Source organism: Phyllobates terribilis, unplaced genomic scaffold (genome assembly GCF_046119375.1).
Source record: "Phyllobates terribilis strain yellow unplaced genomic scaffold, ASM4611937v1 Scaffold_9__5_contigs__length_417890890, whole genome shotgun sequence".
Classification (NCBI taxonomy): Eukaryota; Metazoa; Chordata; class Amphibia; order Anura; family Dendrobatidae; genus Phyllobates; species Phyllobates terribilis.
Genome location: NW_027362769.1, coordinates 54,495,350 through 54,513,524, shown reverse-complemented (window position 1 = coordinate 54,513,524; position 18,175 = coordinate 54,495,350). Strand labels below are relative to the sequence as shown.

The window sequence follows — 18,175 nt, the reverse complement described above, 5'->3', positions numbered from 1 at the left end:
AATTGCCAGAAAGTCAGGAGGAGGTCCAGGGTGCGGAAGTAGAAGACGAGGTGGTGGATGATATAGTAACTGACCCAACCTGGCAGGAGGACATGCAGAGCGAGGACAGCAGCACACAGGGCGAGGGAGGCAGAGCACCCCAACAGGCAGGAAGAAGCAGTGTGGTGGCCGCAGACAGAAGGCAGGCAACCGTTCCCCGTAACACCAACACAAAGGAAGTTGCCCGTACAACTGTTAGGTATTCCCGAGTCTGGTTGTTTTTTAAAGACTCTGCCGATAACCCCAAAAAGGCCATTTGCACCACCTGCCAGGCCAGCATCAGCAGGGGTGGCAAAACGACCAGTCTGACCACCACCAGCATGATCAGTCACATGGCAGCAAAGCACTCGACTTTGTGGGCCAGGAACAGTGTCTGCGGGTGTCACCACTGCTTCTTCTGCTGTTGTGCATGCAAGCCAATCCCCTGTCCATAGTGCATGCGAAGATGCCTCCTGCCCTGCATCTGTCGTTGCACACTCTCAAGTAGCAGCATTAGGAAGCACGTCCACGTCCTTGTCCCAGCACAGCGTTTAGTTGTCCATACCCCAGTCCTTGAAATGAAAGCGCAGCCAACGCCCCACAGGCCACACTACTAAATTCCCACATTTCACGACTGCTTGCGCTCGAAATGTTGCCTTTTAGGATTGTGGAGATGGAAGCATTCCGCAATCTGATGGCAGCGGCCGTCCCTTGGTACTCAGTCCCCAGCCGCCACTACTTCTCCCGGTGTGCCGTCCCTGCATTCACGAGCACGTGTCCCAAAACATTAGCCGTGCCCTCAACAACGCAGTTACCAGGAAAGTCCACCTAACCACGGACACGTGGACAAGTGCTTGTGGGCAGGGACGGTACATCTCGCTGACGGCACACTGGGTTAACACAGTGGAAGCCGGGACCTAGTCGGACCTTGGGACGGAACGCATCCTCCCGACGCCAAGGATTGCGGGCCCTAGGTCAATCAGGGTTGCCCCCACAGTCTACAGCTCCTGCACCTCATCCTCCTCAGCCTCCTCCTCCTCTTCAGCCTCCATCACTGAAATTACCACATCAGTCACAAGCTGGAAGCACTGCAGCACTGCCTCAGCCAAGCGGCAGCAGGCTGTGCTGAAGCTAACATGCTTAGGTGACAAACCGCACAATGTTGAAGAATTGTGGACAGCTCTGAAAGAGCAGGCAGACCTGTGGCTCACACCGCTGAACCTACAGCCAGGCACGGTCGTGTGTGACAATGGCCGGAACCTGGTAGCGGCTCTGAGGCGAGGCGAGCTCACACACGTACCATGCCTGGCCCATGTTCTTAACCTCGTGGTTCAAACATTTCTGAAATCCTACCCGGAGCTGCCGGATCTGCTTGTTAAGGTATGCTGCCTGTGTGCCCATTTTAGAAAGTCACCTACAGCTTCCGCCGCCCTTGCCATTGCGTTTGCAGCTTCTGGCTCACAGACTGGTGTGTGATGTCCCCACGCATTGGAACTCTACACTGCAGATGTTGGGAAGGATTTGTGAGCAGAAGAGGGCAGTAGTTGAGTATCAGCTTCAACAAGGCCATCGATATTCAGTTCAGACTCTACACACAAGACCTCAGGAGTGGACATGGATGTCAGACATATGTACCATCCTCCAAAACTTTGAGGACTCCACCAAGATGGTGAGTGGCGATGACGCCATAATTAGCATCACCACCCCGCTTCTCTGTCTTCTGAAACACTCTCTGCTCACAATCAAAGAGGATGCATTGCAGGTGGAGCACAATGAGATGGAGCAAGGAACCATACAGGGTGATTACACACAGCCCAGCCTCATCTCATACCAACATGGATTGGGTGACAATGAGTAAGAGGAGGAGGAAGAACAGGAGATAGTTTCATGAGCTATAGACGGTACTACCTGCACAACTGTCATACCGTCTGTTTAGTGTGGATGGCCTGATGACAGAGAGGAGGAGCAGGAGGAGGAGGAGAGCATGGTCAGTCATCCTATTGGTGACGACACGGAAGTCTTGCCTGTTAACAGTCTGGCAAGCATGGCTGAGTTTATGTTACGCTGCCTTTCCCATGACCCTCGAGTTCTCAAAATTTTGGGTGACAGTCATTACTGTTGGTGACACTTCTAGACCCACGCTACAAGGAGAACTTTATATCTCTTATTCCTGAGGCAGACAGGTCTACAAAAATGGGGCAGTACCAGAAGGCCCTTGTTGCAGAACTATTAAAAAAATTCCCATCTGAAAACGCTGGCGGCAGAGGTCACAGTTCGTTGGACAACCAACGACTTCAGGTGAGAGAGACACAACTCCAATCCAGCAGAGGCAGGGGAATACTGTCAAAGTTTTGGGAGAATTTTCTCAGCCCCTCCCATCTTACAGGCCCTGAGGCGCGGGGTACTCACACAAGGAGTGCAAAGTTTGGGAAGATGCTGAGGAAATACCTTGCCGACCGTACCAACGTCCTCCGTGATTCCTCTGTGCCTTATAATTATTGGTTATCCAAGCTGGATACGTGGAATGAACTGGCTCTCTAAGCCTTGGAGGTCTTGGCCTGCCCTGCCACTAGAGTTTTATCAGACCGGGTTTTTAGTGCTGCTGGTGGAATTATAACTGATAAGCACATCCGCCTGTCAACTGAAAATGCTGACAGGCTGACTCTTATAAAAATGAACAAGGACTGGATTGGGCCAGACTTCTCAATACCACCGAATGATAGTGTGGCACCCCAGGGGTCTGGTTTCCACAGTAACAGCAATGTTATGTCTGAGAGCAGGTGGGAGGTCTCTTGGTCAGGAATCCTATGCATGCCACACCTCCTGCCCAGTCCTGGGAGGGGAAGAACTTCCCCTATATAAACCTGGGGCTGAGGCAGGGTTAGAGAGTTCAGAGGGAGAGTTCAGCCAGGAGGGCTGACAGGGAGCTGTGGCTCCGGCTGGGCCCAGCTCCTGGGCCATGCCAGAAGTAGAGAAGAGAAGCAGCATAGGAAGAAACATCAGGAGCTCTGTGGGAGCAGTGTTACAAGGAGTCAGGGGCTGGCAGCTGCAGAGCTCGCCCTGACTGAGAAGATTTCTTACCGGACCCGGAGTCCGAGGCTGTGGGGACTAACTCCTACCCAGCAGCAGAATCCGTCAGGCAGGGGATTTCAGGTCCTCTGGCCAAGAAACCCGAAGGCACGGTCACACGCATGGGACCAGCACCGCCGTCGTGGAGCGGAAGCTACTAGAAGGCCCCGAGTCACCGGCCATACGGGTGAGCACCACACGGTACACTCAGGGACGTGGGCTACTTATACCCGCTTCTAGCAAGGTAGCCAGAAGAGTATCGTTAGTTTGGGAGGCCTACAACTCCGCCTGGCCAGGGGAGATCCCATCTGCTCAAGGACTGACCAGGCCCCAATCGCTAGCCAGTACTCCGGGAGGGTCTATCGTTGTCACCAGTAAAGACCCTGAACTACACCGTACCGTCTCCGAGTGGTTCCTGCTACCCCCATCATCCACGTCGGCTGCCCTGAGGCCATACCCCTCCCGTTGGGGGTGATACTATCACGCTGCACAATCCTACCACCGGCCTCAGCGGTCTGCCCTGCAGCGGCAGCTCCTTCGCTGCATTCAACGGGTGGCGTAGTCGTCCAACATCTACCGCTACTACATCGCCGCTCAGTTTGACTCCCTGGGCACGGACCGGGTCACCGCCACGAGTCTACAACCCTCAACAGATCCGGCTCCGGGTAAGCTCCCGCGTGCGCAACGCTGCGCGACACAGGCCCAGGGGTGCGTCAACTTTTGGCGTAGTCGGCAGGATTTCGTGCCCGCAACCACCGGGTACTGCGTGCCTGAAAAAGACTGTTCAAACTTACCTGTGGTGAAGATTCCCGCCATCCGGCGCCATCTTCCGCTTCCTTCCCGCCATCGGTGGAGTTTTCCCGCCATCCAGCGCCATCTTCAGCCTTCTTCCCGCCATACGTGGAGTTTTCCCGCCATTGGACGCCATCTTGAGGACGCCGCGCGGGAAGAAGAGGGGCGTGGACTCCGAAAGCGCGCGAGAACTGAAGCCCCGCCTCACGTCCGGACGTTGCGCAAGGTCCTGGAAGGAGCCCAGCAGACGCCGACGTCACAGGAGCGCGACGGAAGGTCCTCAACCCTGACGATCCACTGCGGAGCCGCGGCCTACGGAAGAGGATCATCGCAAGGTAGGCCACGGTCCACTAGGGGGGAGAAGGATGCCGGATACGGAGGAGAGCTTCACCGCTTCAACCCCCGCCAGCGCCACCGCTGTTGCGGTCATGCCTTTCACCATGCCCTATATCCCGGGGGCAGCCTGGCTACCCCAGTACTCAGGGGAGTCACATACCCTGCATGACTTTAGAGAAAAGCTGGATAGCCTCTTCCAGGTGTACCCCCTCACAGAGGAGCAAAAAGTGAGCATCCTGGTGGCCCAATTAACTGGGGCAGCCCAAAGGGGGGTAAAGTCCTGGCCACCTGGGAGGAGGACTGTCGCAGAGATACTAACCCAGCTAACCGAGGAGGAGCTGCAGTACTACCAATACGAGGAAAGCCAAGAGGACCCGGACGGGTCTGAGGACTACCCTCAGGAGGGAGCACAAAGAGGACATAGCTACTGAAGGGAAGTAGCGTGAATAAAGAGCTGTACATAGTTACCCGTTAGGGTACAAGGACTGCTGCTAATTAAAATATGGTCCCCGTTGGGATTAGTGAATTGTTCCCCGTGTGTCCCTATCCCTTACCAGGCTGAGGACTGTGAGCAGCCATCCCCTATCCCTTACCAGGCTGAGGACTGTGAGCAGCCAATCCTTATCCCCACTGGCCGAGGACTGAGAGCGGCCATATCCTGTAAATAATTATGTGTTTCTAGTAATTTATGGGAGTCTTTGGTGGATTTGCCGGGAATCCTTTGTACATGGTTGGAGCGTAACCCAGGAATGGACTAAAGACTGTTAAGGACTCGGGGCAGGACAGACCCCTACCTGGTTACGTCTCCCTGTTTTGGTGAAATGGACACCTTGCTTTTCTTCAAAACTGCACCCGGTTGCGGACACGCCGTAACCATCTTTATGTGTTTTTCTTATTGTATTATTATTGTTTATACCTTGTTATGTTTTTCTAGAAATATGTTTAGTCCCGGAGTACTAAATTTCACTAGGGGGGAATGTGGCACCCCAGGGGTCTGGTTTCCACAGTAACAGCAATGTTATGTCTGAGGGCAGGTGGGAGGTCTCTTGGTCAGGAATCCTATGCATGCCACACCTCCTGCCCAGTCCTGGGAGGGGAAGAACTTCCCCTATATAAACCTGGGGCTGAGGCAGGGTTAGAGAGTTCAGAGGGAGAGTTCAGCCAGGAGGGCTGACAGGGAGCTGTGGCTCCGGCTGGGCCCAGCTCCTGGGCCATGCCAGAAGTAGAGAAGAGAAGCAGCATAGGAAGAAACATCAGGAGCTCTGTGGGAGCAGTGTTACAAGGAGTCAGGGGCTGGCAGCTGCAGAGCTCGCCCTGACTGAGAAGATTTCTTACCGGACCCGGAGTCCGAGGCTGCGGGGACTAACTCCTACCCAGCAGCAGAATCCGTCAGGCAGGGGATTTCAGGTCCTCTGGCCAAGAAACCCGAAGGCACGGTCACACGCATGGGACCAGCACCGCCGTCGTGGAGCGGAAGCTACTAGAAGGCCCCGAGTCACCGGCCATACGGGTGAGCACCACACGGTACACTCAGGGACGTGGGCTACTTATACCCGCTTCTAGCAAGGTAGCCAGAAGAGTATCGTTAGTTTGGGAGGCCTACAACTCCGCCTGGCCAGGGGAGATCCCATCTGCTCAAGGACTGACCAGGCCCCAATCGCTAGCCAGTACTCCGGGAGGGTCTATCGTTGTCACCAGTAAAGACCCTGAACTACACCGTACCGTCTCCGAGTGGTTCCTGCTACCCCCATCATCCACGTCGGCTGCCCTGAGGCCATACCCCTCCCGTTGGGGGTGATACTATCACGCTGCACAATCCTACCACCGGCCTCAGCGGTCTGCCCTGCAGCGGCAGCTCCTTCGCTGCATTCAACGGGTGGCGTAGTCGTCCAACATCTACCGCTACTACATCGCCGCTCAGTTTGACTCCCTGGGCACGGACCGGGTCACCGCCACGAGACTACAACCCTCAACAGATCCGGCTCCGGGTAAGCTCCCGCGTGCGCAATGCTGCGCGACACAGGCCCAGGGGTGCGTCAATAGCAGCGTAACATAAACTCAAATCCAGTGTATTTTTTTGGGAGGTATATTCCCATGCACCTCTTTACACCCACACATGGGTATACGCTTCCTGATTTTGGCTATTTGCTCTTGTCCTCCTCCTTCTCCTCATCCTCCACCACCATATCACCAAGGTGACCGTGGTCCATGATGCAACACCCACATAATTTTTTTAAAGAGTGTTTATGATACCCGTGAAAAAAAAAATTATACAGTATGTTCATGTATACCCACCAGGGGTAAATGTTTGTCAGCCCATACACTTAGTTTCATGGGCATTACAAGTATAGGAGACCCGCTCCTTTGTAATGGGAACATTTTTTTATGAGGCCCTCCTCCACGTCTCTTCCAAGGGACATTAGAGTGCCTCCCAATTTTTGGCAGCCCTTGCATTCACTGCATAGGCCAACACTATGGGAGACCCACTTCCTAATAATGGGATCATTGTTCTCAGGAGGCCCTCTGACCTTCATGTCTCTTTCAAGGGGCATTGGAGTGCCTCCAAATTTTTGGCAACCCTTGCATTCACTGCATAGGCAAACACAATGGGAGACCCACTTCCTAATAATGGGAACATTGTTTTCAGGAGGCCCTCCTCTAAGTCTCTTCAAAGGGGTATTGGGGTGCGTCCAAATTTTCAAAGGGGTATTGGGGTGCGTCCAAATTTTGGGCAGCCCTCCCACTCACTTCATACGTAATAACAGTATAGGACACCCACTCTTTAGTAATGGGAACAACAAAGCCTAGCCGGCTGATGGCTCTCTACGAATAGTGAGGGCCGACTGCTGGCCCTTTAAGAATAGTAAAAGCCGCGTGATGGCCCTATAAAAAAAGGCTTTGTGACTTTCAGAGTACCTCCTTCATAAATGAAACAGGATGTGTCTGATCATGTCTCACACACCACATGGCCAAATAAGGTTGTAAAATGTTAAAATGATATTTCCCGGTGATTGCATTTGTCACGGTTGAAAGCAATGCAAAAGTACAAAAACGCATCAAAAACACTACGTGTGAACATAGCCCAAGGTGTGGAGGAGTATTTTTGTTTTTGGTTATTTATTTTGCCTTATATACAAGTCATTACCCTGGAAAGAATGTTCCTTAACATGTTTCCCAGGAAAATCCATTTTGTTTTATTGTGAGTCGGTAAAAGTGGTGTAATACCTCTGACAACATTGTTGACAGCAGTGACCTGGGAGTCAGAAATGCTTCCAGGGTTCTTCCCCATGCTTTTCCCATGCCATTTGAGCAATGTTCCCATCGATTTAGGCAATTTTTAGGCCCTCTGCAGACCGCCGGGGGGAGCCGCCTGAAAAATGCTCAAGTTTCCCATAGATTTACATTGGGCTAGTTGCTCGGGTCGAATATTCCAATGTGCTCGACCCGAGCAATGAGCACCCGAGCATTTTAGTGCTCGCCCATCACTAGCTGGGACCTGTCATACTACCCAGAATGAGTGAGTGTGCTGTCCAGCAGCTCAGCAGGAGTAATCAGCTCCTTTCTGTGTCCAGTGAGGCAGAACTACACCCTACTTAAACTCTCAGCATATTGCTGAAAGTTGCTAGTTATAAGTGTATACTGACCCTGTTTTGAAAGTGGTGTTTCTCTGATACCTAACCCTGCTTGTTCATTACCTGTTTATGACCCTTGACTGAATTAACCTTAATTATTATTATTATTATTATTTATCATTATAGTGGCATTTATTCCATGGCGCTATACATGTGAAAAAGGGTATACATAATAAAAAAAAGTACAAAAATCTTAGACAATAGAAGTCACCGACTGGTGCAGGAGGAGAGAGGACCCTGCCCGCGAGGGCTCACAATCTACAAGGGATGGGTGAGGATACAGTAGGTGAGGGTAGAGCTGGTCGTGCCGTGGTATGATGGAACGGTTAATTAAGCTACTCTGTAAAGTCACAAGTAGAGTTAGTGCAAATCAATTTGCAGTACCTAGTCCAGCAGCCACATCAGTAATCTGTAGTTGCTGGATGGGAGCCCAGAACTGACTCTCAGCTGATGGCATCCGTGTGGTTCCTCTTTTAATTAGCCGGCCTACAACGTCAACATTGTGGTGCAATGCACAGTAGTGGCCTGTGACAGTCAATAAAACCCCAGCTTGAGATTTAACTGACTCATTAATTGTTACAAGTCTTACAGAGGGATGCTATCAAGCCAGGTGTGGTAAAGACTTAGTGCAACACAGAGGAAAAAGGGAAAGGGAGCCCAGACACTAGGGAAAGGGGGAAGTGGAGACCTCCAAGTCTGATCTGGCGTCACCCTGTCTTAACTAGCGTCCCTATATTGCCTCTTCAGCAATCGCTGCACACGTGCCTCGCCCTACTCTCCCTTGTGTATGGCTACGGCTAGGGATTGGAGGAGATGAGCACTAGCCAGCCTCCTCTAAACTCTATAGAAAATAAGGGTAGACAAATTAGGGGGAAAACGGCTTAGCTTTAGATGAACTCTAAATAAGCACACGGCCTCAATCTCCAGAGAGGACGACGTACTGCTCCTGCTAAGCTTCACAAGTAGAAATGAGTATAACCAGCGATTCCCTCTCAGACACACCAGGTATATATACACCCAGGCCAGAGAGCTAATTAGCAAGAGAGAGGTAGCCACTCGGTCCTAAAGACAGCCTCTTATCTAAGGAGCTGTCTTCAATGCCAAACGTAGAGATCTCCTGCAACCCACTGCAGCGGCAACTGTCTGTCACCTCTGACACACCCATGACAGTACCATCCCCCCTCCCCTCTACGAGTGGCCTCCGGACATTCAGGACCGGGTTTCTCAGGAAAAGAGGTGTGGAATGAACGAACCAATCTGGGAGCATTCGCCTCTGATGCTGAAACTCACATCCTCCCCTCTGGACCATAGCCTTTCCAGTGCACCAAGTATTGTAGAGAAAGAATGTTGGAGACGAGAATCTACAATCCTCGAAATCTGGAACTCCAGATTACCATCAACCATTACTGGGGGCAGTGGTAGAGGTGAGGGCTCAAGAGGTTCCACATACCTTTAGAGTAAGGACCTGTGGAACACATTGTGGACCTTAAGGGCCTGAGGAAGTTCAAGACGAAACACAGCAAGGTTAATGACGGCGGTTATTTTATAGGGACCAATAAACGTAGGTCCCAGCTTCCAAGAAGGAACTTTCAGTCTTCAATCTATTCCTGGTAGACAACCACACAGTCATTCACATTCAGGTCCGGACCTGTCAAGTGTTTTCTGTCAGCCATACGTTTAGACCTGTCTCCCATGGTCTTTAAATTACACAGAACACCCTGCCATACCGAGGAGAACGACAAAGCAAATCGTTCCACCACATGAACTCCTGAAGCTCCTCCCCCACTGAAGGTACCAAACTGTGGATGATAACCGTATGCACCAAAGAACGGTGACCTGCCAGTGGATTTTTAACGATGATTATTGATGGCAAATTCAGCCAGCGGTAAGTAGGATGCCCAATCCTCCTGATTTGTATGTCACCAAGTTCTGATTGACATGCTCGGTCTGACCATTCGACAGAGGGTGGAAGGCAGAGGAAAAGGGCAGCTGCATCCTGAGTTGAGAACAGAATGCTTTCCAGAACTTGGAAACCAACTAGGCCCCCCGATCAGACACCACATTGGAGGGAACCCCGTGAAGCTTCACAATTTCATTTATGAACACCTGAGCAAGTGCCATGGCACTGGGAAGTGCAGGTAATGCGATGAAGTGAACCATTTTACTGAACCTATCTACTACCACCAAAACCACCACTTTACCTGCTGAAACCGGTAGGTCAATAATAAAATCCATGGACAAGTGTGTCCATGGCCTACTAGGGATAGGTAGCGGAAGAAGAGTAGCAAACAGACGGGTATGCAAAACCTTAGAACATGCGCAAATTTTAAAAGCAGCTACATGACAATCACATCCCGATGCAACCCCGGCCACCAAAAACAACGAGAGAGGAGGTCCGCGGTTGCCTTAGTACCTGGATGCCCAGCAAGCACAGAGTTATGATGTTCTTTAATTACTTTGTGGCGCAGAAGAGATGGTACAAATAACTTTCCTGAAGGGCAGGAGGCAGGGGCGTCCCCCTGAGCCTCCAACACCTCACCCTCCAGTTCAGGATAAAGAGCCGAAATGACTACCCTTTTCTGTAATATCGGGGCAGAGTTCTCATGGTCAACACCACCAGGGAAGCTCCGGGACAAAGCATCAGCCTTGACATTTTTGACCCCTGAGCGAAAAATTACAACAAAATTGAACCTTGTAAAAAATAGAGACCATCTGGCTTGCCTAGAGTTGAGCTGTTTTGCTGACTAGAGATATGACAGGTTCTTATGGTCAGTAATAACAGTAATAGGATGGACAGCCCCCTCCAACCAATGTCGCCATTCCTCGAACGCCAATTTGATCGCCAAAATTTCCCTATTACCCACGTCATAATTTCTCTCAGCCAAAGACAATTTTTTAGAAAAGAAGGCGCAGGGATGCCATTTACCAGGGGGCGAACCCCGAGACAACACAGCCCCAACCCCGACATCCGAAGCATCGACCTCCACAATAAAGGGTTGAGAAACATCGGGTTGACTGAGTATAGGTGCAGTTGCAAAATGATTCTTTAAGGAAGAAAAAGCCTGGAGGGAAGTATCCGACCATTTGGAAAAATCAGACCCCTTCTTAGTCATGTCAGTAAGGGGTTTCACTATAACAGAGTAATTTTGGATGAATTTCCTGTAAAAATTAGTAAAGCCCAGAAAACATTGTAGAGCCTTCAGGTTCTCGGGACGTTCCCAGTCAAGAACTGCACGGATCTTCTCCGGATCCGTCCGAAAACCTGAACGTGACAAGTACCCCAAAAACTGCACCTCCTGAACAGCAAAAACACATTTTTCTAGTTTGGCATAAAGTTTGTTATCCCTTAATATCTGGAGCACCTGCTTAACATGCCCCCGATGAGTCTCAAAATCAGGTGAGTAAGCCAAAATATTGTCCAGATAGACCACCACAAAACTCCCCACCAAATGATGGAAAATATAATTTATGAAATGCTGGAATACCGCAGGTGCCTTGGTCAAACCAAAAGGCCTAACAAGACCCTCGAAATGTCCTTCTGGGGTATTGAACGTTGTCTTCCATTCGTCCCCTTCTTTAATACTAACCAGATTGTAGGCTCCCCTTAAATCCAACTTGGAGAATACCTTAGCTCTCATAACCTGACTGAACAAATCAGGAATAAGAGGAAGAGGGTATGGATCACGGATGATGATTTGATATTATTCCCAGAAATCTAAACAGGGACGTAGACCGCCATCTTTTTTCTTCACAAAGAAGAACCCTGCCACCACGGGCAAAGATGAGAGTCTGATATGTCCCTTCTCCAGACTTTCCGCAATGAAATCCTTCATGGTTTGTCTCTCAGGGCCAGAAAGATTATACAGTCTGGACTTCGGTAGTTTAGCTCTGGGGGTCAGGTTAATAGGACAGTCATAAGCACGATGGTGAGGAAAATCCTGACACCCCTTCTCAAAACAACATCCTCAAAACCAGACAGAAAAGCAGGTAATATTTCTGGAGAGACAGTAGCAATGGAAATATCTAGACAGTTCTCATGGCAGTAATCTCCCCATTCAATAATCTCCCCGGTTTGCCAATTTACCAACGGATTATATTTAACAAGCCAAGGTATACCCAAAACAATCGGAGTGGGAAGATTGTCCAGAACATAGCAAGGGATGATTTCACAATGAACTGACCCCACTCTCAGTTTTACATTATGTACAATCTGAGTAAATGCTTTCTGTGGAAGTGGCGCCGAGTCAATGGCAAAGATGGGAATAGGTTCAACTAAAGCACAGCAAGCAAGACCATGAGTTTTCACAAACTCAGCATTAACCATGCTCACTCCGGCTCCACTGTCAACTAACGGCTTAGCTTTAGATGAACTCCAAATAAGCACACAGCCTCAAGCTCCAGAGAGGACGACGTACTGCTCCTGCTAAGCTTTACAAGTAGAAATGAGTATAACGGCGACTCCCTCTCAGACACACCAGGTATATATACACCCAGGTCAGAGAGCTAATTAGCAAGAGGGAGGTAGCCGCTCGGTCCTAAAGACAGCCTCTTATCTAAGGAGCTGTCTGCAATGCCAAACGTAGAGATCTCCAGCAACCCACTGCAGGGCGACAGTCTGTCACCTCTGACACACCCGTGACAGATGCCCCACTCTTGAAATTGCTAAGATATTGGGGCATGATCACAGTACCATCAAATGTTTTGCTGCATATAGTCAACAGGTTTGCAAAAAAACGTGTTGGGAAAAAAAAAGATGCACATCAACTCCCAAAGATTTGAGAAGAATCAAACGTAAAGCGACTAGGAACCCATTATCCTATAATGCTGTCATATTCCAGACCTGCAACCTCCCTGATGCGCCCAGAAGTACAAGGTTTTCAGTGCTCAGATGTATGGCCGAGGTAAGGAAGGCTGAAACCCAACCACCACTGACCAAGACATAGAAGTTGAAATGTCACTAGTCTTGGTCATATGATGCAGGATTATGGTGGTTACAGTTAAATTGAATAATTTTTTTAACACTATTTTAGAGTGTAATGTATACAGTATATATTGTTTTTCTTGCAATACAAATATAGAAAAAAAAAGTTTTACCATTATTTCTAGACTTTTCAAATATTCTAATAAACAACCCATTAAAGTAACTGATCAGGTTATTACGGTTGCATATACTTTTTTTGGTTGTTTTTCAGTAAACTTTGTGCCGGAAAATGTATTTTATACTAAATAAAGAAATAATTAAAAAAAATATTTTTGATAATTTTTTTAACTCTTCACATTTTACAGTAATTAACCTTAGGTGTAGTATTTTGTTTGTACATAATGTTGGTGCAAGAACATGTATCATATTCTAAATATTTTTTTTTGGCAGAAGCCTCTTTCAATCCATTTCATTACATTTTTTTTCATATATTTGCTATTTTTCATACAAAATATGTCCCCCAAAAGTCATAAAAGACCCCTGGGTGCCATCAATTTATTTTATTGTTTGCTGTTGCAGTTTTTCACTGTAACTGGTGCATTCATAAAGGCCAGTTACAAGGAATAACAGCCCCCTCACTAGTAACTGGCAGAGCAGATCTGGGTCTGCTAAGACCCAGCAGCTCTGTAGTGCTGAGGAGACATCTGGAGATCATGTGATTGCTGGGTTTAGTACAATCCGTGTTATTGCCAAATTTTGACAATATTTTCTAAAAAGCGCTGATTGGGTGCTTTATAGGCTGATTGCAGGAGCTCTAATGCAGCAACTGAAAGATGTTGCTGCAGATTAGGGACCTTTACAAACAACTGGTAACCTATGGTGGGCTGTAATTAAGGAGTTAAAGTTCATATTTAATGATTGGAAAGAAGAGATTATGGAATGTGTGACAACTTGATATAATAGACATTGCAATAAGAAAAATGTACAACTTTCATTATATAAAGAATAACATTTATTTGTTGAAATCAAAATTCCATAAATGTCTCTATACTTTACCCCGCTTAATTGTAAAGTGTTGCAGAATATACCTCAGTAAAATAGAGTTTAGTGAAAACAGCCTCATCGTGTGAAAACGAATTTGCTTGGATTAAAGTCTTATTATTAAAAACAGATTGAAAATTAGAGGATATAAAGAAAGAACAATCAATGATTCCTTAAAAAAGAACAGCAGAAAATCAAACAGTGCGTTATTTACAAACATGATAGTCAGTTGGTTACTTTTAGCACTCTGTATAGCCTCAAATTTAATGACATTAAGCCTAGTTTCACAGTTCCTGATATTTCCGGTACCGGAAAAACCTGTACACACATGTCTGTGTGTGGCACACGTGTGGTAACCATGTGCCGCCCATGTGCCACATCAGGATCACACGTATCGGTGCATGGGAATCAGTTTACGCGCCGGGTGCTGAATGCTGCCCTCATCATTGTCCCTTGCTCGCGCTGTGATCAGCACGAACAAGGGACAATTTTGGGAGTAGTAGTGTCTGCCACCGCAATGTCCATGTGTAAAAATAAAAATAAAATAATAAAATCCTTATACTCACCTGTCCGGAGATGTCTCCCGCTGCAATCCTTTGGCCGCTGAAGCCGAGGAGCCGGGGAGAATGGCTCTCTCCAGCGAGCGTGTGGAAACTATCACCACGCGTACCGGACACACTGACATGTGAAAGAGCCCTAAATGAATCATACAGTGGGTACGGAAAGTATTCAGACCCCTTTAAATTTTTCACTCTTTGATTCATTGCAACCATTTGGTAAATTCTAAAAAGTTCATTTTTTTTCTCATTAAAGTACACTCTGCACCCCATCTTGACTGGAAAAAAAACAGAAATGTAGAAATTTTTGCAAATTTATTAAAAAAGAAAAACTGAAATATTACATGGTCATAAGTATTCAGACCCTTTGCTCAGTATTGAGTAGAAGCACCCTTTTGAGCTAGCACAGCCATGAGTCTTCTTGGGAATGATGCAACAATTTTTTTACACCTGGATTTGGGGATCCTCTGCCATTCTTCCTTGCAGATTCTCTCCAGTTCCGTCAGGTTGGATGGTGAACGTTGGTGGACAGCCATTTTCAGGTCTTTCCAGAGATGCTCAGTTGGGTTTAGGTCAGGGCTCTGGCTGGGACAGTTTAGTAGAATGGTCACAGAGTTGTTTTGAAGCCACTCCTTTGTTTTATTAGCTGTGTGCTTAGGGTCATTGTCTTGTTGGAAGGTGAACCTTCGGCCAAGTCTGAGGTCCAGAGCACTCTGGAAGAGGTTTTCATCCAGGATATCTCTGTACTTGACCGCATTCATGCTTCCTTCAATTGCAACCAGCTGTCCTGTCCCTGCAGCTGAAAAACACCCCCATAGCATGATGCTGCCACCACTATGTTTCACTGTTGGGCTTGTAATGAGCAGGTGATGAGCAGTGCCTAGTTTTCTCCACACATATCACTTAGAATTATCACCAAAAAGTTCTATCTTCGTCTCATCAGACCAGAGAAACTTATTTCTCATAGTCTGGGAGTCCTTCATGTGTTTTTGAGAAAACTCTATGCGGGCTTTCATATGTCTTGCACTGAGGAGAGGCTTCCATCGGGCCACTCTGCCATAAAGGCGCGACTGGTGGAGGGCTGCAGTGATAGTTGACTTAATGGAACTTTCTCCCATCTCCCTACTGCATCTCTGGAGCTCAGACACAGTGATCTTGGGGTTCTTCTTTACCTCTCTCACCAAGGCTTTTCTTCCACAATTGCTCAGTTTGGCTGGACAGCCAGGTCTAGGAAGACTTCTGGTAATCCCAAACTTCTTCCATTTAAGGATTATGGAGGCCACTGTGCTCTTAGGAACATTGAGTAATGCAGAAATTCTTTTGTAACCTTGGCCAGATCTGTGCCTTGCCACAATTCTGTCTCTGAGGCCCTTGGGCAGTTCCTTTGAGCTCATGATTCTCATTTGGTCTGACATGCACTGTGAGCTGTGAGGTCTTATATAGACTGGTGTGTGCCTCTCCAAATCAAGTCCTATCAGTTTAATTAAACACAGCTGGACTCCAATGGAGGAGTAGAACCATCTCAAGGAGGATCACAAGGTAATGGACAGCATGTGACTTACATATGAGTGTCTGAGCAAAGGGTCTGAATACTTATGACCATGTGATATTTCAGTTTTTCTTTTTTAATAAATTTGCAAAAATTTCTACATTTCTGTTTTTCCAGTCAAGATGGGGTGCAGAGTGTACTTTAATGAGAAAAAAATGAACTTTTTAGAATTTACCAAATGGCTGCAATGAAACAAAGAGTGAACAATTTAAAGGGGTCTGAATACTTTCTGTACCCACTGTATCTATTCTTTATCAAAATTAAATTTTCAATCAAATATTGTTGAAAGGCTATAGACACGTTGCCAGATGAGACCATTGTTTGGGCAATATGACTTATTATCACCAAATACATACAAAAAAACACACAGAGAATTCTACTTGTCTTTCTGTTAAATGTTGTTTTAAATGTAGTGGTAATAAATTTAAAGGAGTTGTCCACTACTGGGATAATCCCTTCTCTCTCTGAATGTTTGCCCCCATAACAATAAAAACATTTATACTCACCTCCCATGCCGGCACTGTTCCAGTGGTTTCAGCACCTATGTTCCCAGGGTTCACGTGAGATTGTCCCCGCCTTTGGGCATATAAGTAATCAAGAAGAAGTGATCGGCCAGACACAGTTCCGACTAATTCTTGATAACTTATATGTCTTAAGGTGAGGACAGTGACGCCGGTGTCATAACAATTTCATGTGAGCCCTGGGAACGTGGGTGCCGACATCACTGGAAAAGCGCTGGCATGTGAGGTGAGTGTAAAGGGTTTTTATTTTCATTGAGGCAAACATTCAGAATGAGAAGGGCTTGCCCTAGTAGTGAATAACCCCTTAAAATGTGTTGGTACGCTAAAGAAAAACCTAAAAAAAATCGATGACCATTGGAGTATATATTATTACATTAACTGCAATACACATCATATAATTTATTGGATTGATTGTAACAGTTGTAATATGAAAAACATAAGTTGTACAAGTCGAAAAATAAAGACAATGATAGCGGAATATCTATAGCATATCGACAACAATCACAGATTGTATTTGGGTGCAGTTAAACACTTTTTGGACATGCAGTACATAACGGTATTGCAAGTGTTAAACTCAAAGACTGGGGGGGGGGTTGTCAAAAGAAACTCTGAGAGAGGTCTTTTAGATTGTTAGGCTGGATGCCAAACAGCCCAGAGGTATGAATTATAGGAATGATGCTATGAGTCATACGTCTGTGTTCAAACCCTTGAGCCTGTGCTTTGTGGTCGGCATCTATGTCCGCCAAGCCACAGCAGATACACCTCTTCTCCATGTGTTTAGTTTCTGTTATCCTTCTTTCCGTCTTTTTAGGGTAACAGGTGATTTCATTTACTCATTTCTCTGCCCTCTCACCTTTCAGGTGTGGCTTTATATACTTTCCCCCTGCTAGTATTACCTGCTTGTGATAGTCTCATTTGGATGTCCATCCATACTGCTGTAGTTTAAGCCAAGCAGTGAAAGACCAGCTAGGGGTTTTCTATCTGCTGTTTATGTTCTTTATTAATGTATTTTATAATAATGATGATTAATATGCGCTCGTTTACATGTTATTGTGTGATTATAGATACTACTTTTCACTTTATTTCTTTTAAATATGTTGTCCCTTGACTAAGGGCGATAGCAACACCAGAAATGCGTCAGAGGGTATTCCATCACACTCTATCATCTGGATTTTTTAATCATATGGAATAAAGCTTTATGTTTTTATCAATGGATATGCCAATCCAATTTTGTTGTAAAATATGTTGGCACCATATAAATAAAATTATTATGATTTATTATTCCTTTTTAGAGAGGTAACTATGGGACAAGATAGCGCAATAAGGTTTTATCTGGATAACAATATTGGTCACGTGCCGTTTTGCTCACCTGGTTAGGCTGTGTGAGACACAACATAGACTAAACTGACATAGATGAATGAAATCCCTGCTGCTGCAGTACCTCGGGTGGGAAAATCCAACGTTATAGCAGATTAGTGAAGGAGAGCAGGTCTCCTGCACTGCTGGTATGGATCCAATCAAGAATTCGGGCAAACATAAGTGATAAGTGGTAGTGAATGATGCAGTTTATTTTCTACTCTTTTCCAAGTAATCCGCATAAGTTTGTCTGAATTCTTGTTTGGATCCATACCAGCAGCGCAGGAGACCCGTTCTCTTTAACTAATCTATTATTACTTTTTTACACAAGAGCTAGTTTAGATAAAAGAGAAAAGGAAGGCCGCATTCTAAGTTTAATTTCC

General features: G+C 46.9%; 1 protein-coding gene across 2 annotated transcripts in view; it reads left to right on the top strand.

The window, feature by feature from the left end:
- LOC141161552 (aldehyde oxidase 1-like) overlaps positions 1 to 18,175 on the top strand; it is a 536,896-nt gene that overhangs the window by 289,149 nt on the left and 229,572 nt on the right. The window lies entirely within an intron of this gene.